This window comes from Pseudophryne corroboree, chromosome 7 (assembly GCF_028390025.1).
Source record: "Pseudophryne corroboree isolate aPseCor3 chromosome 7, aPseCor3.hap2, whole genome shotgun sequence".
NCBI lineage: Eukaryota > Metazoa > Chordata > Amphibia > Anura > Myobatrachidae > Pseudophryne > Pseudophryne corroboree.
This window is the reverse complement of record NC_086450.1, coordinates 165234111-165259499: the sequence shown is the minus strand read 5'-3', so window position 1 is coordinate 165259499 and position 25389 is coordinate 165234111.

The following is a 25389-nucleotide window of genomic DNA, read 5'->3' as shown; positions in this document are numbered from 1 at the left end:
GAACATACTCTACATAAGTATGATGATGAATGTAGAATTGTAAGCATTTTGAATACAACTACACTTACACCTGAAGAGGCGTATTTTGGCTGCAATGTGGCATTACCACTTAGGTTCAGTTAGGGTGTAATTGTATACAGCGCGCGACGGAGGTGTATCATTTGCAGCAAGTATAGATCGGTAGAAGTGCTCACTAATGATAATGATGAGTAACTTAGCAAGAGTAGAGATAGAGTGCACAGTTGCAACGGGTTGGGTTTGAAATTCCGGCGGTCAGGATGCCAGAGGTCAGAATCCCGACTGTGTTATCTCGACAGTGATAATCCCAACAGGGGGAAGGTATGAATACTTACCTTCCACCAATGGCCCCCTAACCTTAACCCTCCCTTCCCATAGTCTAACCCTAACTCCTTCTGGTGGTGCCTAAACCTAAACCCCCCCCCCTTCCCGCAGACTAAACCTAACCCCCCACCCCACGCAGTCTAACCCTAACCCTCCCCGGGGGTGCCTACAATATCTGTGAGAATGAAACTTGTGTAGTGTATTAGTACGTAGCGGCACCACTGAATCCATTGCCTGCATTTTTAAATATTGTTTCAGTGCTCAATATGATTGTCTCTAGAGACTGTGATTTCTGAAGTAAAAATGTCAGCTGCTCGGTGTAAAAGCAGCTTTAGACATCCATATGTCTCAATTTGCACAAGCTGATTTACTGCACAAGATGGTGGTGTTTGTCCAAGCAGACAGGAACAATTAGGGATATACTTAGCCAGAGGGTGGTATTTAAGCACCGTTGTGAGCAACATCAACACTTGCACTAGCCCTGTGGCAGGTGCAGTTTTTTTCTTCTGAGTATGGAATGCTCTATGCGTCTGACAGCGATTCTCCCATGACACACCAACGCAATGGATTTTTTAGCGTTCACCTCAGACCACTGCCCAGGAATGACTTGGTTTTGCCTTGCCGATTCTCATTACAGTGATACTGTACGCAACAGCGCATTTGTGCATAAAATCAGGGTAACACTGAATATTTTACTTATGCACAGTAGCAAATAATTGCGCAACTGCATGAACATCGTAATTGCGTGCAAATAACATGCTCCTGCGAATCAGGCCCATTGTTTGTTGTGCAGAAGGGTGCAGGCCTTTTCCACTTTGGAAATCCTTGAATTTTGCACCAGTTCTGAGCTGGCAGAGACCTGAACTTGTTACCTTGTATAGCTTTTGTGCACCACCATCTTGCATTACAGAGGATAAGCTTATTTTCAGCTGGAATATAATATATCCATATACAGTGGTGGGCTGGGCTGTAGGGCAGGGTGCTATATTGTCCCCTGACCAGTACACTTTTAATGCTCAAGGGCCGCCCGCAGCTGCGCTCAGCATGTACATTGCTGGCTGCAGGAGGTAGGTAGAGTTGCAGCAGACACTCCCTGGCAAGGCCATTCAAGTGGAGTGTCCAAAAGTGGGCATTACTCCATAGGGGCTGTAGTGCGGCTTCTGGCCTCTGCCATAGGCCCGCAGATCACATACTGTAGTGTACTGACTTTTTTGGTTTCATCCGGCTTTATACACTAGCAGCCTGAGAAGGAAGGGGTTTGTCACAACAGTGACGTCAGCGCAACCCGATGATGGCAGAAGTTCTGTGAGAGCTGGGACACCGCTAGTCACTATGTGCAGGCAAGGATTGCAGCCTGGAAGGTAGATGAGGGCAGAAATGGAATCACCAGTGATAGATCGCCTCCACCACCTCACATTTCAGAATATTGCTGCATTCTAAAGGTTGGTGGCCAGAGTGGTTGGCAGCTGGAATCAGCAATGGCTTATATCCACACCAGTGCCTCTTCCTCCTACTAGCACTGCACAGGCAAGCAGGGAAATCTCCAGGCCTACAGTATGAGGACTTCTGGAGAGACACAGAGGTATGGGGCACTACAGCTAGCAGCACATTGCAATATGTTTAAAGGCATAAACATAAAATAGCAGCTTCCAGACAGACAGTAAGTGTCACTACAATAACGCAGCAGAAATGTCATATATGGGCACATACATCCACATACAGTACTAGACAATATAGCATGCCATAGATATACCTATATAATCTGTAATGTTAACTGGGGGCAGAGTTTAGCTAATGAAAACTGGTGTAGCCTAACATGAACTGGAGGCACTGTGATGATGAAATCTCTTTTCATGCTGGTATGACTCAGTTCTGTGCAAAACCTTCTTATTCAATTGTTTTATTGTATGTAATTAAAAGATCCCTAGGTATAATATAGTTGTATTTTTAGAACAACTTGAGATATTTTCTGTGACGTCAAACCAAGGGGGTCATTCCGAGTTGTTTGTTCGCTAGCTGCTTTTAGCAGCATTGCACACGCTAAGCCGCCGCCCTCTGGGAGTGTATCTTAGCTTAGCAGAATTGCGAACGAAAGATTAGCAGAATTGCGAATAGAAATTTCTTAGCAGTTTCTTAGTAGTACGAGACTTACTCAGCCATTGCGATCAGTTCAGTCAGTTTCGTTCCTGGTTTGACGTCACAAACACACCCAGCGTTCGCCCAGACACTCCCCCGTTTCTTCAGACACTCCCGCGTTTTTCCCAGAAATGCCAGCGTTTTTTCGCACACTCCCAGAAAACGGACAGTTTCCGCCCAGAAACACCCACTTCCTGTCAATCACAGTACGATCACCAGAACGATGAAAAATCCTCGTTATGCCGTGAGTAAAATACCTAACTTTTGTGTAAAATAACTAAGCGCATGTGTTCTGCGAACCTTGCGCATGTGCAGTAAGCGACTAATCGCAATATAGTGAAAATCGGAAATGAGCGAACAACTCGGAATGACCCCCCAGGAACGAAACTGACTGAACTGATCGCAATGGCTGAGTAAGTCTCGAGCTACTTAGAAGCTGCTAAGAAATTTCTATTCGCAATTCTGCTAATCTTTCGTTCGCAATTCTGCTAAGCTAAGATACACTCCCAGAGGGCGGCGGCTTAGCGTGTGCAATGCTGCTAAAAGCAGCTAGCGAGCGAACAACTCGGAATGACACCCCATGTGCACTGCAGGCAGGGCAGATATAACATTTGCAGAGAGAGTTAGATTTGGGTGGGTTATATTGTTTCTGTGCAGGGTAAATACTGGCGGCTTTATTTTGAAACTGCAATTTAGATTTCAATTTGAACACACCCCACCCAAATCTAACTCTCTCTGCACATGTTATATCTGCCCCACCTGCAGTGCACATGGGTTTGTCCATTAGCTAACAAATTTGCTGCTGCGATCATATCTGAATTAGGCCCCTGGTTCTGGCCCTGCTCCCTGACTGCTGTAGGCTATAACACAATCAGAACAGATGGGCACTTACGCCTCTCTGAGCTCCTCTCAGTCTGTCATTTGTGACTGCGCATGCATGATTGCGACATCGTTATGCACGCCACTGCGGGGTGGGGGGTGGGTAGTGCTCTCAGGTGAACAGTGAAAGAGGCACTGAGGGTGTGAGTGAGTGCTCTGAGATGGACAGTGAGTGGTGTTAGGGGGTCCGTGAGTAAGCTGTGAGGTGGTTAGTGTGGGAGGGGGTCAACGAAAAGAGCAGTGACTGCTCTGAGGTGGACAGTCAGTGCTGTTAGTGGGGCAATGTGGAGATCACTGAGTGAGCTGTGATGTGTTCCATGAAAGGAGCAGTGCCTGAGGTGGACAGTGAGTGCTGTTAGTGGGGCAATGCGGAGATCACTGAGTGAGCTGTGATGTGTTCCATGAAAGGAGCAGTGCCTGAGGTGGACAGTGAGTGCTGTTAGTGGGGCAATGCGGAGATCACTGAGTGAGCTGTGATGTGTTCCATGAAAGGAGCAGTGCCTGAGGTGGACAGTGAGTGCTGTTAGTGGGGCAATGTGGAGATCACTGAGTGAGCTGTGATGTGTTCCATGAAAGGAGCAGTGCCTGAGGTGGACAGTGAGTGCTGTTAGTGGGGCAATGCGGAGATCACTGAGTGAGCTGTGATGTGTTCCATGAAAGGAGCAGTGCCTGAGGTGGACAGTGAGTGCTGTTAGTGGGGCAATGTGGAGATCACTGAGTGAGCTGTGATGTGTTCCATGAAAGGAGCAGTGCCTGAGGTGGACAGTGAGTGCTGTTAGTGGGGCAATGCGGAGATCACTGAGTGAGCTGTGATGTGTTCCATGAAAGGAGCAGTGCCTGAGGTGGACAGTGAGTGCTGTTAGTGGGGCAATGCGGAGATCACTGAGTGAGCTGTGATGTGTTCCATGAAAGGAGCAGTGCCTGAGGTGGACAGTGAGTGCTGTTAGTGGGGCAATGTGGAGATCACTGAGTGAGCTGTGATGTGTTCCATGAAAGGAGCAGTGCCTGAGGTGGACAGTGAGTGCTGTTAGTGGGGGTCAGTGAGTGAGCTGGGAAGGGGTCAGTAAGTGAGATGTGAGGGGGTCTGTAAGCGCTGTGAGGGGTGTGTGTTCAGTAAAGGGCTCAGTGTTATATTGAAAGAACTGGCAGTGAATAAAGAGAGCTATGGATGGGGCAATGAGGGATTATGTAGGGAGGACTTGGAGAGACAGCAGATATGGAGGGAAGGCTGGTAGAAAACCTGGGGCCATTTGATAGCATTTGTTCCCCATGCTATAAGTTGCTAGCCATCACCTGCTCACATGTGATAAAGACAATGCCTTTGGGGATATGTATCAAACCTTCTAAAGAGGACAAGTGGAATCAGATTCTATGTATCATTTGTCTAGTACAGTCTATAAAATGATAGCAAGAAGCTGATTGATTACTATGGGAAAATTCTCCACCTGTCCTCTTTATAAGTTTTGATACATCGTCACTATATGTCTAAGGAGAAGTATCAAATCATTGAGAGAGATAAAGCGTAGAAGATACCCATAACAACGTATTAGCTTCTAACAGTTGTTTTATAGACTACTAGATACATGATAGCTAGAAGCTGATTGGTTACTGTGGGCAACTTCTCCACTTTATCTACCTAGAAGGTTTGATACTCCCCTCCCCCCATCCCAGATGAGGCTAAACTGAGCAGCGTTGTAGTAGAGAAATGTTAACATTTGTTTTATTGGAAGGGGTGGTATAAACCTTGTGGGAGGTTGGATTTTTACATTAACATATTGCCTCTGGCACTTTTGGTGTTTTCTAGAGCTCAAGGAGAGCAATTCAATTGTGCCACGCGTTCCCTGCTGGGAGTCTATACGAATGGGCATCTGTAGAAGTTATTCAATTGCTGCTCTGATCATTTGCCTATTAGTAGTTAATATGCACGACAGTTCTTGTTTTAGCCGCGCAAAGTGACTAAACCTGTCTAAAGATCTTGATTGGGTGCTTTGGGTGCCCAAACTACGGACATTTCATAAAAAATTTTCTCGCACCTCCAGAGGCTGCAAGAAAATTTTTTACTGCCACGGCTAATGTGTGTCTGATTGGAGCAACAATTGAATAGCCCATTCGTATAGACCATAGGTTCTCAAACTCGGTCCTCAGGACCCCACACAGTGCATGTTTTGCAGGTCTCCTCACAGAATCACAAGTATAATAATGAACTCCACCTGTGGACCTTTTAAAATGTGTCAGTGAGTAATTAATACACCTGTGTACCTGCTGGGTTACCTGCAAAACATGCACTGTGTGGGGTCCTGAGGACCGAGTTTGAGAACCTGTGGTATAGACACACAGCGGGGTGTGTGCGGCACAATTGAATTCCCCAAAGGTGCTTTGCAACTTGTCCACTTTAATAATGACCTTTATTAAGTGTAGCAGATAAATACAGTTAAATAATTACACTGTTATAAGCCTTATAGTAACTACCCTGATTTTAGCTATTAATTATATTCAGCCTGTATTTGAAAAATGACATCTACAATCTGATTGGTTGCATGGGGTATATTAAATTTGTGCACACTGTACTTAATCTTACTTTTCCTAATCTTGCGGAATGTCCGTGGGTCACCAAAATGTTGTGGTGTTCTCCAGGGCTGCCATGAGAGTAGCCAACTCTCCCTAATTCTATCCCCTTCTCCAATGAAGTTGGTAAGGCAGAGCTGTCATGAAGAAATTCACAAGTCCAAACCACTTCACTTTCCACCTAACCCCTCGCCCTGGATCTTCCAGAAGGCACCAGTAAAAAGTATGTAAGTATGCATCATGTTAATAAATAGGTCACAATGTGTTCCTTGAGTAGCACCTGTTAATAATATAGATGGCATCAAAGAAGTTGGCTGATAACCTGTTGACATGCTGCCACAGCCTTATTAGTCTAAGTACCGCAGGCAACTGCATGTGTGGCCTTTCTCGTCAGGCTCTTCAAACTGTCTCTGCCTAGTTGCTGATACATGCAGACACCTGCCTTCTCATTGATCTACATGATGTTTCTGAGCTCTGACATACATTTATAGTATCATCAGCAAACCTAGTATTTGCCTCCCCAAAATTGTTTCTCAAATAAAAATTTCAAAATGTTCTTATGATTTTTTTGGGAAAAACCCTGTTATAGGTACCGTAATATGAAGTTTTTATTGTTAAGTAAAATTCCAAAGTAAAGCAGTGTTTTTTGCTATTTTGTATTGTTTTTTTTTTAAAGTTATTGTCTCACTTTGTGGCATTTTATAAATTCTACATCTTGAGTATCCTATCAGATATTCACAGCAGGAAGCCCTTTTAGGTAGTGCGGTGTCAGACTACCTGTTATCCAGCACTGATTACTTATGCCAAGTGAATGCTGGTAAAGGTGCCAATTGGTAATAATTGGTTTAATTAAATGTTGGCTGGGAAAAGGATCTTACGTTTGGGGTCAGTGTCAGAACTGCAGGCCCTACAATTGTTATGTAGAGTTGTAAGGATCTATACGAACGCACTGGCCTTATCTATACCCTTGCTTTCACACCTGTCATCAATATTAGCACCTGTAAATATCACACCTGTTTTTTTTGTATATGGCTCTTTCGTGTTACAAATAATTCAAATTATTCTGATGATCTAGGGTCCCAGCTCCATAACCTTGATGCCACTACTAATATATCCTGTTAATAACACAAACAACTTGTTGACGTGGCCTGATCCAGCAGCCTCAGCTCTTCAGTGATGTGATTATTGTTTGTTAAAAACATTTCAAATTCCATTCATTTTTCCATTTGCGTCTGTCAGACAATTAAAGCTTTTCAGAGCACTGCAATGAGGGGCCGATTGGAACTTCCTCAAATTCTTTGTGGGATGAAAAGAGCGTTCAGAAGGTCCCCGTCATTCTGGTGTGAATGCAGAATAAGCAATATTTATCCTCCTGGAATAAACTGAGCGTTGCTTTGTTTCAGTTCTGCTACTGTTGTCAGCATCACATTGCATAAGGTCAGCACTGTACATATTTCCATCTGTATAACCAGTGGTGGCGCTGGAATTTCTATTAATCAAACGCTTATATTTTTAAATCCCAGGCTTTTGTTTTTATTCTGTTTAATATCTCAGCTAAGAAATTGCTGTTTAATATCAGCTGTTGAAGGTTCTGCTGATGTGAAGCATAAAATTAGTTCTTAAGAGGGGGATGTACTCTTTAGCTAATCAGGTCATGATGGTAGAAAAATTGTATTTACAGCAATAGACATGAATGTTTCTTACACTATTACATATAAGTATATACTGACTGACCTATATTAAACCCCATTTTCTCCTTCCGAGGGGACACTCAAGGGGTATATTTATTAAAGTTTGATTTGTATTCGATTTTAAGTTAAATTTAAATTGACTGAAATCACATCAAATCTACATTCTTTTTCACCAATCAAATCCCACATTTACTAAAAATCGATTTTTAAATCAAGTTCAAAATCAAACTGCACGTTGTTTGATTTTGACTAGTGATTTTGTGTTCAGTTTAGGATATCCATTTCAAAATAACCTATAAAATCAAATACAAAATCAAAACAAACTTCCTCATTTATTCCAATGGTCCAAATCTATAACATGCAAGAAGCTGCTGTGGTTCCTCTGATTCCGGTTTGTGTACATCTCTGGTGCCTGCGCAGGCACAGTAATCCACGGGCCTAATTCAGATACAGTCGCAAAGCGGCTATTTTATGCAAATTGGTCTATGTTTTCTTACTGCGTATGCATCTGAACGCCAGTATGCACAAGCAGCGATTGAATTGTGACAGCAGGTAATCAGGCGAGGTATTAGTTGCAAAGTGAGTGACAGATATCTTTTGGAGGTGATAATGGGGAGTGGTCAAGTAAACGCAGGCGTGTTATTTACAAAAAAACAATTGAAAAAACATCTAAAATCATGTAATTTGGACCTGTCACGTAAAGCTTTTACAGTATTATTAATGAATGGCCTGATTCATTGGCGGACGCTATGGCAATTGCAGCTGTGATTGTACATGCTGAGGATGTACAAAATGATTTAAAAAACTCTGAAAAGTACAGAGATGCCCAGCGGAGCAATAGCAAAGTCACAGCAACTGTGTATACATTTCCAGCGCACACCCTTCAATAATTGGTAGCTTGATTAAATCAATGGCCACGCAGCATGGCATCCAGATTCCAGCACGCTGCTTGAGTACAGATTCACAGGCGCATCCACTGAAACTCCCCAAAAATCACCACGACATGCCTGTATTTTTGCCACCACTCCCCCATCAATGCAATCAAACGGTGCCTGACTGTCGATCACTCTTCATAAAGGTAAAAGTGGCATAACTATTAGACTTTGGCGCATGCGCTTAATTGCAAAAACATTGGCATAGCTTCCATCGTCTCTGCTTTTATAGGCATCATAAAGATAGAAAAATAGACTGGTGTCTAGAACCTAAAATATTTATTAGTCTATTATTTGGGGATTTGTAGTTCGATCTTGTGTTCAGTTTGTGTTCTATTTTCAATTGGAACATTAGTAAATCAGGGGATCCTCTATTCGTCTATGGAAAAGTACCAATGTTTGCCGATATTTGATTTTGAGTGGTATTTTACAATTGATTTTGCTGTTAGTAAATCCCCAAATGCACAATCAAATGCAAAACCATCCAAAATCCAAAATTGAACATTAGTATATATACTCCCATTGGGGGTAGTGAGGGTTGAGAAGCTAGCACTTAATAGGTTCATCTTTGTAAGGTATATACGTTAAGCTTGGATGTGGTACAATAGATCGACAATGTTTTGGTCGACAGTCAATAGGTCGACACCAACAGGGTGAGCGATACCAATGCTCCACAGATCAAGGGTGACAGTGAGTGACATTGGCATGTGCTAGAGGTCGACAGGGTCAACAGCTCTACATGACAGTGGTCGACACAAAAATGATTGACACTTGTTTTTGGGGCAAATCTTATATATTTCATGTTCTATGGCAACCAGCAGAACAGACATCTACCCTCAAGAGCTCGCTACGCTTGCCATGTTTCGGGCATGGTGGCTCACTTCGCTTTCCAAAGGTTACTATTCCCAATAGATGTCCATGTGGATTGCAAATCAAGCAAATGTTGAGAAAACATGTGCAAACCCCCAAAAACTGTGTCGACCATTTGTATGTTGACCATTGTCATGTCGACCTTTTTTTACCTGTCGGCCTAATGCATGTCGACCATATGATGTCGACCTATTGACTGTCTACCAGTACACTGTCAGTCTATCATCTGAATATCAGTAAGCTTCTCCCCTCCAACAACTTCCTCAGCCACTATCAAACGCAGAATGCATATGATGACAAGGTTAATATGCTACTTATAGCATGTTGACTGGACCGGGATTACAACCGTAAAGAAGCTGCTGTTTGTGCAATGTATAGGCAGGTGATAGTTGCATTTTGACCATAAATATTGTGCTGCATTTAAAAAAAAAAATGTTTTTGTTAAAGACAAAAATGACAATAAAGTTCAGTACAAGACTGTACACACCGTATATCAGATTCAGAGTTCAGGTGTGACAGTGAAATGAACAAAGAGTTACATCACATATCATCAAGTACAAAATGATCCTGAGGTACATCGGAAGTGAATAAACATGATTAAAGTGCAGTATTGTCGGTTTTCGTTATTCTTTGGCACCATCACATGAACAGGCACCTGTTTCCAACTTGTGGTATTGAGACTTCTCCACTATTTTCTATTTTTCCAACCAACACAGCAGACAGTAAAAACTAAAAATGAAAGAAATAGAAAGAATGGTAGGGGAAGGTAAGGGGGGAAGGAAGAAAAAGGGAGAAAGGGGTAAGATGGGGAGAAGAGATGAGCCGTAACTACCTGTGTGCTGAGTGTGTGCGCTGCCCACAGCACGCAGGCACTGTAGGCGCAATCAGTACACTCTCTCTAAGCCCCGCTGCTGCCTCCCGCATCAAGCGCAAAACGGCCATGGCGGCCGGCACCCAGGGGTAGATTTATTAAGCCTGGTGAAGTGATAAAGTGGAAGGTGATAACACACCAGCCAATCAGCTCCTAACTGTCATTTTTCAAACTCAGCCTGTGACATGGAAGGTGGGAGCTGACTGGCTGGTGCTTTATCACCTTCCACTTTATCACTTCACCATGCTTAATAAATCTGCCCCAAAGTGACAGATTTAGCAGGGGGCGAACCCCCCTACACCTGCCCGTACATTTATTTAAGAAGCCAGCGCCGGGTCGGCCGAGTCCACTCACGTAAAACAGTACTTCCGCCGCGGCCACTGTGCTCCGTCAGCAGCTGCCCGCAGAGCAGGAAACATGCTGGCAGCCCGGAGGAAAAAAAGAAAGCAGTGTCCTCCCCACACTGTATCTGCAGGCACAGAGTCCCCGCCGCCCGGCCCTGCACTTTAACACAACCGCACTCCGAGTCCTCATGCCACCCGCCGGCCAGCCATACACACATGTAGCCATTGTGATCAGCTAGAGTTATGGCTACAGGGGCAGAAAGTTCTCAGGGTTACATTGTTCTCCTACACAGGCTCCAGCAGATTTGGAGCTGTCACCCAGAGCTGGCCACACTGAGATGGGCACCAGGTAGCAGGAGTCAGACATCGTGTCTGCTCCTTATTGGAACTGGCGCCTTCCCTGATGCCAGAGACTGGACCATCGGCGGTGGTAAGCCTTGGTAAGCAGTACTGCTGGGGCTGGGGGCATATGTGTTTCTGGCACTGGGGGCATATGTGTATTTGGCACTGGGGGTATATGTGTATCTGGCACTGGAGGCATATGTGTACCTGACGCTGGGGGCATATTTTTCAATACTTGGTTTGTTTCATGATTTGAATGCTCTGAGTGCCATTTTTGAGTATATATATATATATATATATTTGAATATTCTGTGTCCCCCCTTCTTCAATATTGAAAATGGGAGGGGCATAACTAAGTGGGAGGAGCTATGGGTAGAGTGGAGGAGTCAGATTCTTAAACTGCCCCCCCTAAACTTAAAGTCTAGATCCGCCACTGCCGGCACCCGCGATTGCTTTGATCTGTCTGTCACCGCCGCCCACCATCTCGCCCGCAGTTGGCCTTTCCCAATACAGTTGTAACATGCAGAGCTCCGGAGCTCTGCCTTACGCTCGTCGGCGGTACCAGCGGCGCACACGTGACTAGGAGCCGGAGTCCAGCAAGCACAGGAGTGCACTGGGGCAGTGTGGGGTGAGTCACAGAGGCGGGGGGAGGTTACAACTGGCTGCGGGAAGTTGGGAACACACACTTGTCTCAGCGGCTCCACACTGGTGTCCCTCACTGTTCCTTACACACTCCCTACACCCACTATCTCTGCTTCACTCACCCTCACTGATCCCTACACTCACCTCACTGATCCCTACACTCACCCTCACTGCTCCCATTACTCACCCTTGCTGCTCCCTACACCCACCCTTGCTGATCCCTACATCCACCCTCGCTGCTCCGTACACTCACCCTCGCTGCTCCCTACACCCACTCTCTCTGCTCCCCTCACTCACCCACCCTCACTGCTCCCTACACTCACCCTCACTGATCCCTACACCCATTCTCTCTGCTGCCCTCACTCACTGCTGCTGGCACTGATACGTCAGGATTCCTCTCCCCAGTATGCTCCACCCCCCCCCCCCCCCGTCTTCTGCCACGGAACAGCTTCTGCCGAGCTGTTCCTTGGTAGAAGAAATGTAAGTAGCAACCACATTATACAGCATGACCCAAATGCCCACTGTACAGCCGCAGATAGAAGTCAGGAATTTCTTTGAGCATTTGTTGAACATCAAACTTAGGGGGTCATTCCGAGTTGATCGTAGCTGTGCTAAATTAAGCACAGCTACGATCATCTTCCCTGACATACGGGGGGACGCCCAGCATGTCAGTCCGCCCCCCTTCCCCCCCCCGCACAAATACAAAAGCATTGCACACCGGCGATGCTTTTGTATTTGTGGAGTAACTCCCAGCCAGCGCAGCCCCTGCGGCTGTCCGGGAGTTGACCACCCACCCAACGGTCCTGTGTTGGCCGGACCACGCCCCCTAAGCGGCGGCTTAACGCCGCCGTCCAACCCTCTCCTGCCCTGCGACTGCCTCTGCCTGTCAATCAGGCAGAGGCGATCGCTACTGAATGACGGCCTTCGTCCGTCTGGCATGCGCTGGCGCACTGCGACGCCGGCGCATGCACAATTACGACCTGATCACTGCGCTGCGATAAACTGCAGCGAGCAATCGGGTGGGAATGACCCCCTTAGTGTGAGACCATGCGTCTGACTGTTCTCTACTTTGGTATAAAATGTATAAAGTGTACTTTTGTGTGGTGTGGGCTTTACCTGGCGTAATGTGTAAAAGGGGCTCTACCTGGTGTAATGTGTGTAAGTGGTGCTACTGTGCAGCGTAATTTGAATAATGGAGACCACTGTGCAGCGTCATATGAATTGGTATTATTTTGCGACCACGCCCCTTCCCCATGATGCCACGCCCCTATATGTTTGGTCCAGTTTTGAATATGGGGGTAAGGGGGGGCGCTGATGTTGTTTCTTGCACACAGCGCTAAAATGTCTAGTTACGGCACTGAGTTATGCATGCACAGGCCCAACACCATCACTGTCAAGTGTAAGTGATTCGAGGGTCTTGTAAAAGCATTCCAGTTTTATACCATTGTGTTGATTTAAAACAGTGTCGTATTTGTCTTTTAGTATCAATATTTGAAGTACAGCTTCCCCGAATTGAAAAAAAATTGTGCTGCATTTTAAGTCTCATGGCAGCTTGGAAAGTGTCATGATATAACTGCACTACCGCATATCACATTTCTCAGGAACGCCCCAAATGACATAACATAAAGGTGTTTCCAGGTGTTATACCTATAGCCACACCTCCAATGGCATCACAAAAATGTGATTCCACATGCTGCATTTATAGCCACACGGTGTGGATGTATATTTATGTGATGTCATTGGACGTGTGGGCCACACCTCCAGTGACATCACATAAATAATAGGCATCCACATGTCCCATCTCTTAGCCACCCTCATACCCCTTTCAGACAGAGAAAAGAACCCAATCATTTCCCGGCTCGGGAAGGGTCAACCCAGGATTTTTTTCTGTCTGAAAGGGTCAACACGGGACTCAATTCCCGGGACTTTAACCCAGGTTTCTCAGGGTAGATGTAATGCTGCCCAAAATCAGGGCTCTCCTCCTGCGCAAATACCGCCGTCGAGTATTAGCCCTCTCCGCCAGAAATTGCTCCCTTCTCCTCTTGGCATAAGACTGTGGGGGTAATTCCAAGTTGATCGCAGCAGGAATTTGGTTAGCAGTTGGGCAAAACCATGTGCACTGCAGGGGAGGCAGATATAACATGTGCAGAGAGAGTTAGATTTGGGTGTGGTGTGTTCAATCTGCAATCTAATTGCATTGTAAAAATAAAGCAGCCAGTATTTACCCTGCACAGAAACAAAATAACCCACCCAAATCTAACTCTATCTGCACATGTTATATCTGCCTCCCCTGCAGTGCACATGGTTTTGCCCAACTGCTAAAAAATTTCCTGCTGCGATCAACTTGGAATTACCCCCAGTGTCAGGTAGCACAGTGCAAGCAGCTGCATCAGGCTCTCATTTTCTGTGTGAAACAGCAAAAAAACCAGCAAAAACTCAGGAACTCAGGGCTACTCAGCAGTAACTCGTCAGCCATGGTTAATGCAATGCTGTGAGCAGTCTCCACCCACTTTTCATGACCTCATCTCTGTGTGCCATAAAAACAGTCCATTTCTTAAGACACACAAGTCTATTGCAGGACTGACACGGGTTCGCTCTGAAAGGGGACAACCCGGGAATAATCTGGGTTAAATGTGCTATGTGAAAGGGGGTTAGGAACTTTAAACCGGGTTTTTCCCGCCTTCACGAAACCGGAACAAACCCAGGAATTTGAGACTTTTCTGTCTGAAAGTGGTATCAGTGACATCACATAAAAGTGTCATTACAAGTTATTTACATAAAAGCATTGATGAAAGCGCAAAAGTGCAAACCCACAATGCAAAATAACCTTTGTGACCTACTTTTGCTGAATTTTACGTATGAATAAGAGTGAAAAAGTTACTACTGCATGATGACAGGATTTGTTATTTTTATTGATAGAATGTGTTTATTAAACAATATCTTATGAAAGACAATTCAATTTCAAACTTAGATTCCTCATTATTTTGATTTTGCACATTTTTCCTTTGGGGCTACTATGCAAAACAAATGATCCAAGGAAATTGACTTTCAACCAAAGCTGATCATCCAGATGTGATACAGTACATACTGTAAATGTAGCTATTTTCCAATGAATTAACAGATCTGTTGCATGTGAAAGTTTTTACTTATCATTTTATAATGCCCCAGTTCCCATAGTTCCCATTTCTCTATTCTAGCTTTGTTAGGTACAATTTTTGTGTATATGGATTACTGTGAGCGCAAATTCAAATGTAATTGTTACTTCCTGTGTGGTTTGCAGAGTCCTTGAAAACAATAGTGATCTAACAGGAGGCAGGAGAGACATGAATAAGAAGTGATTAAGTAATTAGCATAAGATTAGTGGCGTATAATAGCTGGTTAGCTGGTTCCAGGGCATTTGTATTACCTAAGAAAAAATTCCCATGCCTGGCAGATTTGATAGAGTGTCAGTAGATGCACGTACTGCACACAGCTTATTAAAGACAATTTTCACCTTGTACAGTATTTGGAATGAGAAGATGATCTATGCCAAGGGTGCAGTTCTACAGCCATCTTTAAATACTCAATTACTCAATAGTCACTGGATCCCATCCCTACAATTCCATTTGTATATCAGCATCACTATCTCAGTTGTGCAGATAAATAGATAAAATATGTTTTATTTTGTGAAACATTAAAAGGCTGGCTCATTATACATTCACTTATCGGTTCCCGAACTTACAAACTTTTTCGAATCATGGCACCCTAGAGTCTCAAATTTTTCATGGCACCCAGAGGTCAAAAGTTTCCTATTGGGATAATCAGACAAATTAGTGATTTAAGAAAATCATACTTACCTGACATCCTTAGGTTCAATTAAATGTTGGAGGACATGGTTGCACTCCTGTTTCTCTACGTACTGTAGACTCTGATTGCAGCACATGTGCTGTGTGACTTAGATGCATGCACAGTCGGCCGATAATCGCTCAACTGTGAAAAACATCGGGCTTGTGTACAACTCTGAGGGGTCTATTCATGAAGCAGTGAAAAGGGTGGAGAAGTGAGCCAGTGGAGAAGTTGCCTATGGCAACCAATTAGCATCGAAGTAACATTTATAATTTACACACTATACAATTGTATGGAGCAGCTGATTGGTTGCCATGGGCAACTTCTCCACAGGCTCACTTATCCACTTTTTTCATTGCTTCATGAATAGACCCCAATCAGGCCTATTGCTCACTGGAAGCCTGTTAAAAAATATAACTGTCACAGCATGCCAGAGACCGTTCCTTGTTCCTGCCGAGCGGCTCCACTGCTGTCTGCCTTCCCAGTGTCCTACCAGCATATTACCAGTGTCTGCTCCAGTGCCTCCGTACCTGAGAACCCAGACAGAGGGTCGGAACCTGTGTGTCGGGTGCAGCAAAGCACAAACCTCCGTGCGGGGTCCCTGGTGAACACCACCAACCCGTTCTCGACTTCATGCCTCTGCTCAGGGTCTATCATTCTCAAGGTATGGGCTAGCATCCATTATCCTTCCGCGAGTATGTGACAATAACCTCTACTCTCCAGACAGTTTAGCCCCTTCTACATCTTTAGGACAGCGTTGATGTGCGCAGTGATAAATGCAGATTCATAAACTTGCCAATCATAATCAAATAAATAGCAAAATAATAACACTAACCAATAAAACACAATACAAAGGAACCAATTGCACTGCTTGGTTAGCGCAAGAGAAAGCATCTCTGATTGACTATTTGTGTATATACTCCACAAGGTAACTAAATTAGGTTCTTTGATGCAATGCAGTTCACTGAACCCTCACATGGGGTTTACACAATAAAAGTCTATCAAAGCTGTTTTATCGAGCTGCAATCAATCAGTTTGAAGAGCATAGATACCTACTCAACTGGAAAGTCTGGGAGATGCCAGAATTTCAGAGAGCTCTGTGGGAATCCTGATAGAGTAGACCAGTTTTGATGACATGATTCTCAGCAAATTGTGTACTCATGGCCCTGTACATCAATACTGCATATTGCGGCTTTGACTAGTGGAAGGAGGGCAGCTATGTTATGTTCAGTGCAACACACTCACATGCATCTGCACTCTTAGAGACCAAGTCACCTTATTGATGAGTATGGTAAAAAAAGAGTATCTCATGCTTAGAAGATTGTTCATGAAACAGGTGAGGTGCAGTACAAAATCAGCTGCAAGCCTGCAGTGAAGTGGGCTTGGCATAGCCTTTATGATAGGACTAGTTTTTAATCAAGTGATTATACCTCTGCCTCCTAGTGCAAAATGCATTGAATGTGTAATTTTGCAGTGCGGGAGTTAGGAATGGTTCCTTGTCCATTGCAGATGCCCAAACATGTGGAACCTCCCCCTACAGGATCTGGGTGTGGTATAAAAGATAGACAGTGTCTAGTTAGACAGTCAATAGATAGATAGACACCATATGTTAGACAGACATTAGGTCGACAGGGTCAAAAGGACGACATGAAAAAGGTAGACAGTACAAAAGGTCGACAGTGTCAAAAGGTCGACAGGGTCAAAAGGTCAACATGAAAATGGTCGACATAAAAAAGGTAGACACCATGTTTTTTACATTTTTGTGGTTTGTGTGGATAGTTTTGTCATCTGGGCCCCCCAAGTGTAGAAAGGCATTCCCCCCGCGGGGCTCGCTTCACTCGCCACGCTTCGGGCTCGGTGGCTCGCTGCACTCGCCACAAGGTTTATAGCCAACTCTATGCCGACATGGATAGAGAAGGTATGAAATAGACCAAAAACATGTTAAAATTAAAAAAATTGTCTATCTTTTTAATGTCGACCATTTTCATGTCGACCTTTTGACCCTGTCGACCTTTTGTACTGTCTACCTTTCTCATGTCGACCTTTTGACCCTGTCGACCTAATGTCTGTCTAACATATGGTGTCTATCTATTGACTGTCTAACTAGATACTGTCTATCTATCACCCGGATACCACAGGATCTGCCATAAAGGTCCCACAAAGTCAGCAACTATGTTGAATACTAATGTTAAATTGTGGTTATACTTGCTCTTGAAGCTGGCCACACACTGAATTGGCTCTTGATCGTGTGTCACATCCAGAATGATTAACCTGGACAATCAAAATCCAAATAGATTGAAGTGATGAGAATGGAAAATACATTTGCCGAACGCCCACAACTTGTTTTCTATGTTAGTTACATAAGAATAGACAGTTTTATTTTATGCTACACTATTCCAGGTGGCTTTATACATTTTTAGTGCTAATAGTAAGTAAAGTCGGATGGACATGGATGGATCTTTGCACAAAGAAATATGTCAATAGCGGTATGCCCAATCTGCCCTACACATTATTTTATTGGACAATATGAACTTCAAGTGGTGTAATTACAGAGCTGTCATACAATAATGCATTTATAAACTGTGACCTGAAGATCATTCGTTTACTAGAATAGAATGAAGGAGTAATCTACTATTACAAATCTCAAGTGTCTGATGAACCTGCTTTATGTATAACTTGTATACTTCTATACAGTACTATTTAAAAAAAAAAATAGGTTCAGGAACTATGGGTCTGGGGTTGGAGCTATTAGTCAGAAGTTAGTTTTTTGAAAAGAAGGTACTCAAGTTTTAATTTAAAGTCCATTTTATCTTATAGGAAAATACATTTTGGCCCAGGACAGATTCAGGAATCCAGTTCCTGATTATGTCATATTCAATGAGAGGTTCAGGAACTGAGTTCCTGCTGGCTCCTGCTGAAAAATAGCACAGGTTCTATATACAGCAAACAGTGGTCGCACATTGGTCGATCATCTTCTGTGCAATCCTATGGTCATGCACCATGGCCGTCGGAAGTAAGGTGCATTGAGTCGCCACTCCCATGCTACCTCCCGCAAATGCTTTGTGACTGTTAATTACTTCACAAATAAATCCTCACTGCGACCGCTGTTGCAAGACCATCGTGGCATTCCGTGTGTCGGCTTACATGCAACCACTGTAGCAAAAAAGCGCTCCACTGCGTACAACATTGCGTCCATCTCTGAATCACACCGTCGGTGGTGGCAGAGGATCAGTACCCCTTCTTTTAAAAGGATTTTATATAATGAGGTTGCCAGCTTCTTAAAGACCGATTTCCCCATTAAACCGCTTCTGTATACACTTCCTAAGGTGCATAAGGATTTATTGCACCCCCCGGGGGAGACCGATTCTATAGGTCCCGGGGCCAATAGTCCAACCTGTCTCGATTTACTTAGATACCTACCTGCAGCCATGTGTACAGAAGTCACCATATGTTCTTAAGGATACTACTGACCTCTTGATGCAGTTAAAAGCACTGGGATGTGTTCCCTCAGATTGCACATTATGCAGTATAGATATAAGTTCCCTGTACACGTGCATCCCTCACGGGGAGGGTATAGCGGCCACAAGAAGATTGATCTCGCATAACATGTGGTACAAGGGGCCTGATATTGATTTATTTTGTGCTCTCCTGTAGATGGTGCTTAATAAGAATTACTTTTACTCTGATGGTAAGCATTATCTCCAGGTCTCCGGTTGTGCCATGCGGGCCTCAGTAGCTCCGTCTTACGCGAACGTGTACATGATAGCGGTAGAGAATAACATTTTCTTTTCTGTCCCTGACATCTATGCTAATATAATGTACTACACCAGATTTATAGATGACATGTTACTTCTGTGGAAGGGCAATGATGATTCCCTCAGTCAGATCATCAACAGTCATAATCTGAGTGATAGCCCGGTGAAACTCACCTGTAAAATGGATGAGCGCATGATAGATTTCTTAGATGTCAGAATTGAGAAAACTGAAAGTGGTTTGAAAACTTCGTTATTTGTTAAACCCACAGACAGCAACACGTTGCTTAGTGCCACCAGTCATCACCCCATAATGATACAAAAAGGTTTACCGTTTTCACAATTTCTGCGCATGAGGCGTATCTGCAGTGATGAGACAGATGTTCCCCTGCAGTTAGATATTATGGTTGAAAAATTCGCTGATAGGGGTTATGATAGACATTCTTTATTGGAGCTCAAACAGAAAGTAATGTCCATTCCTAGAGACAACACACTTAAACCTAAGCAGAATAAATCCACCGCCAATAAAATGATTTGGCCAAACCGCTACAATGTAGCGAGTAATAAGGTAAGGAAAGCCGTTCGCTCTAATTGGCCAATCATAGCCACTGATAAAGAACTCCCTGGGATGCAGCAGAACCAGATAATGTGCTGCTATTCAAGAGGCAGGAACATATGTGATTATGTTGTGCATAATGACATCACTACTTTGGGTAAACCAATAAAAACCACTTTCCTTGGGGTACCTAAGAATGGATGCTATAAATGCACGGGTTGTGTCACATGCAGCTATATGCTTATTGGTGACACAATTAAAAATCCCTGTACAGGTAAGATCTTTAAGATCAGACACAGACTATCTTGCACTTCTAGGTTTGTGATATATGCTTTAGTTTGCCCATGTGGTAAATATTACATCGGTAAAACAGAGTGCCCATTTAAAGTTAGAATGGGCCAACACAGATATGTTATACGGGAGGCGGTGTTGTCTGGCAATAGTGACCAGCCGGTGGCAAGACATTTTGCCCTGGTGGGTCACTCGTCAACCTATATTCGGCATTAAATCATTGATCACGTCCCGATACCTATTAGGGGTGTCAATAGATCTAAGATGCTGCTGCAGTGGGAGGCTAAGTGGATCTTTTTATTGGATGCACTTAGCCCCCGCAGGCTGAATGAATACACGGGTCTTAGTAGTTTTCTATAAATAGAGCGGATTTTTTGCTTATATTCTTTAGACCTTTACATGTTGATATTAATGTAATGTGTCAGTGCTAGTATGTAAAAGATCAAGTGAAGTATGCACGGATTGCACTTACTGTATGTATTTACAATTTGTATTATCAGTGTACTACTTGTAACCCTTGTGATGGGTGCACAGGGTGACATCATCAGAGAGCGTCTGCCCACGGAAGTGGAGTTGGAGGCGTGGCTTTTGGCGGTGAGGGGAGCACATTTAAATGGTGAGTGTTTTTATGTTTTTTATTGCCCTGACGAAAATGCTGTCGCATTGAAATGTTGGCTTGAAACAGTGGCTGTGGGGCCGATATCTTTTCTCTCTTGGTCTCTCTCTCTGGCTTTCTCTCTCTCTCTATATATATAACACATATATATATATATATATATATTAGTGATGTGCACCGGAAATTTTTCGCGTTTTGTGTTTTGGTTTTGGGTTCGGTTCCGCGGCCGTGTTTTGGATTCGGACGCGTTTTGGCAAAACCTCACCGAAATTTTTTTGTCGGATTCGGGTGTGTTTTGGATTCGGGTGTTTTTTTCAAAAAACCCTAAAAAACAGCTTAAATCATAGAATTTGGGGGTCATTTTGATCCCATAGTATTATTAACCTCAATAACCATAATTTCCACTCATTTCCAGTCTATTCTGAACACCTCACACATCACAATATTATTTTTAGTCCTAAAATTTGCACCGAGGTCACTGGATGGCTAAGCTAAGCGACACAAGTGGCCGACACAAACACCTGGCCCATCTAGGAGTGGCACTGCAGTGTCAGGCAGGATGGCCCTTCAAAAAAATAGTCCCCAAACAGCACATGATGCAAAGAAAGAAAGAGGCGCACCAAGGTGGCTGTGTGACTAAGCTAAGCGACACAAGTGGCCGACACAAACACCTGGCCCATCTAGGAGTGGCACTGCAGTGTCAGGCAGGATGGCCCTTCAAAAAAATACTCCCCAAACAGCACATGATGCAAAGAAAAAAAGAGGCGCACCAAGGTGGCTGTGTGACTAAGCTAAGCGACACAAGTGGCCGACACAAACACCTGGCCCATCTAGGAGTGGCACTGCAGTGTCAATCAAGACAGGATGGCCCTTCCAAAAAATTGTCCCCAAACAGCACATGATGCAAAGAAAAAAAGAGGCGCACCAAGGTCGCTGTGTGACTAAGCTAAGCGACACAAGTGGCCATCACAAACACCTGGCCCATCTAGGAGTGGCACTGCAGTGTCAGGCAGGATGGCCCTTCAAAAAAATTGTCCCCAAACAGCACATGATGCAAAGAAAAAAAGAGGCGCACCAAGGTGGCTGTGTGACTAAGCTAAGCGACACAAGTGGCCGACACAAACACCTGGCCCATCTAGGAGTGGCACTGCAGTGTCAGGCAGGATGGCCCTTCAAAAAAATACTCCCCAAACAGCACATGATGCAAAGAAAAAAAGAGGCGCACCAAGGTGGCTGTGTGACTAAGCTAAGCGACACAAGTGGCCGACACAAACACCTGGCCCATCTAGGAGTGGCACTGCAGTGTCAGGCAGGATGGCCCTTCAAAAAAATTGTCCCCAAACAGCACATGATGCAAAGAAAAATGAAAGAAAAAAGAGGTGCAAGATGGAATTGTCCTTGGGCCCTCCCACCCACCCTTATGTTGTATAAACAGGACATGCACACTTTAACCAACCCATCATTTCAGTGACAGGGTCTGCCACACGACTGTGACTGAAATGACTGGTTGGTTTGGGCCCCCACCAAAAAAGAAGCAATCAATATCTCCTTGCACAAACTGGCTCAACAGAGGCAAGATGTCCACCTCATCATCATCCTCCGATTCCTCACCCCTTTCACTGTGTACATCCCCCTCCTCACAGATTATTAATTCGTCCCCACTGGAATCCACCATCTCAGGTCCCCGTGTACTTTCTGGAGGCAATTGCTGCTGGTGAATGTCTCCACGGAGGAATTGATTATAATTCATTTTAATGAACATCATCTTCTCCACATTTTCTGGAAGTAACCTCGTACGCCGATTGCTGACAAGGTGAGCGGCTGCACTAAACACTCTTTCGGAGTACACACTGGAGGGAAGGCAACTTAGGTAGAATAAAGCCAGTTTCTGCAAGGGCCTCCAAATTGCCTCTTTTTCCTGCCAGTATACGTACGGACTGTCTGACGTGCCTACTTGGATGCGGTCACTCATATAATCCTCCACCATTCTTTCAATGGTGAGAGAATCATATGCAGTGACAGTAGACGACATGTCAGTAATCGTTGCCAGGTCCTTCAGTCCGGACCAGATGTCAGCACTCGCTCCAGACTGCCCTGCATCACCGCCAGCGGGTGGGCTCGGAATTCTTAGCCTTTTCCTCGCACCCCCAGTTGCGGGAGAATGTGAAGGAGGAGCTGTTGACGGGTCACGTTCCGCTTGACTTGACAATTTTCTCACCAGCAGGTCTTTGAACCTCTGCAGACTTGTGTCTGCCGGAAAGAGAGATACAACGTAGGTTTTAAATCTAGGATCGAGCACGGTGGCCAAAATGTAGTGCTCTGATTTCAACAGATTGACCACCCGTGAATCCTGGTTAAGCGAATTAAGGGCTCCAAACACAAGTCCCACATGCCTAGCGGAATCGCTCTGTTTTAGCTCCTCCTTCAATGTCTCCAGCTTCTTCTGCAAAAGCCTGATGAGGGGAATGACCTGACTCAGGCTGGCAGTGTCTGAACTGACTTCACGTGTGGCAAGTTCAAAGGGTTGCAGAACCTTGCACAACGTTGAAATCATTCTCCACTGCGCTTGAGTCAGGTGCATTCCACCTCCTTTGCCTATATCGTGGCCAGATGTATAGGCTTAAATGGCCTTTTGCTGCTCCTCCATCCTCTGAAGCATATAGAGGGTTGAATTCCACCTCGTTACCACCTCTTGCTTCAGATGATGGCAGGGCAGGTTCAGAAATGTTTGGTGGTGCTCCAGTCTTCTGTACGCGGTGCCTGAATGCCGAAAGTGGCCCGCAATTCTTCGGGCCACCGACAGCATCTCTTGCACGCCCCTGTCGTTTTTTAAATAATTCTGCACCATTAAATTCAAGGTATGTGCAAAACATGGGACGTGATGGAATTTGCCCAGATGTAATGCACGCACAATATTGCTGGCGTTGTCCGATGTCACAAATCCCCAGGAGAGTCCAATTGGGGTAAGCCATTCTGCGATGATCTTCCTCAGTTGCCGTAAGAGGTTTTCAGCTGTGTGCCTATTCTGGAAAGCGGTGATACAAAGCGTAGCCTGCCTAGGAACGAGTTGGCGTTTGCGAGATGCTGCTACTGGTGCCGCCGCTGCTGTTCTTGCTGCGAGAGGCAATACATCTACCCAGTGGGCTGTCACAGTCGGGTGGTCTTCTGTTTGCCGGCGGTCGGGCTCCCGGCGCTCAGTATACCGGCGCCGGGAGCCCGACAGCCGGCATACCGACACTTATTTTCCCTCGTGGGGGTCCACGACCCCCATAGAGGGAGAATAAAATAGTGTGGCGCGCGTAGCGCGCCACCGTGCCCGTAGCGTGGCGAGTGCAGCGAGCCCGCAAGGGGCTCATTTGCGCTCGCCAAGCTGTCAATAAGCCGGCGGTCGGGCTCCCGGCGCCGGGATGCTGGTCGCCGGGAGCCCGACCGCCGGCCAGCCGTAGTGAACCCGTCACAGTCATATAGTCCTGAGTCTGCCCTGCTCCACTTGTCCACATGTCCGTGGTTAAGTGGACATTGGGTACAACTGCATTTTTTAGGACACTGGTGAGTCTTTTTCTGAGGTCTGTGTACATTTTCGGTATCGCCTGCCTAGAGAAATGGAACCTAGATGGTATTGGTACCAGGGACACAGTACCTCAATCAAGTCTCTAGTTGGCTCTGAATTAACGATGGATACCGGAACCACGTTTCTCACCGCCCAGGCTGCCAAGGCCTCAGTTATCCGCTTTGCAGTAGGATGACTGCTGTGATATTTCATCTTCCTCGCAAAGGACTGTTGGACAGTCAATTGCTTACTGGAAGTAGTACAAGTGGTCTTCCGACTTCCCCTCTGGGATGACGATCGACTCCCAGCAGCAACAACAGCAGCGCCAGCAGCAGTAGGCGTTACACTCAAGGATGCATCGGAGGAATCCCAGGCAGGAGAGGACTCGTCAGACTTGACAGTGACATGGCCTGCAGGACTATTGGCTTTCCTGGGTAAGGAGGAAATTGACACTGAGGGAGTTGGTGGTGTGGTTTGCAGGAGCTTGGTTACAAGAGGAAGGGATTTAGTGGTCAGTGGACTGCTTCCGCTGTCACCCAAAGTTTTTGAACTTGTCACTGACTTATGATGAATGCGCTGCAGGTGACGTATAAGGGAGGATGTTCCGAGGTGGTTAACGTCCTTACCCCTACTTATTACAGCTTGACAAAGGCAACACACGGCTTGACACCTGTTGTCCGCATTTGTGTTGAAATAATTCCACACCGAAGAGGTGATTTTTTTTGTATTTTGACCAGGCATGTCAAGGGCCATATTCCTCCCATGGACAACAGGTGTCTCCCCGGGTGCCTGACTTAAACAAACCACCTCACCATCAGAATCCTCCTTGTCAATTTCCTCCCCAGCGCCAGCAACACCCATATCCTCATCCTGGTGTACTTCAACAGTGACATCTTCAATTTGACTATCAGGAACTGGACTGCAGGTGCTCCTTCCAGCACTTGCAGGGGGCGTGCAAATGGTGGAAGGCGCAAGCTCTTCCCGTCCAGTGTTGGGAAGGTCAGGCATCGCAACCGACACAATTGGACTCTCCTTGGGGATTTGTGATTTTGAAGAACGCACAGTTCTTTGCTGTGCTTTTGCCAGCTTAAGTCTTTTCTTTTTTCTATCGAGAGGATGAGTGCTTCCATCCTCATTTGAAGCTGAACCACTAGCCATGAACATAGGCCAGGGCCTCAGCCGTTC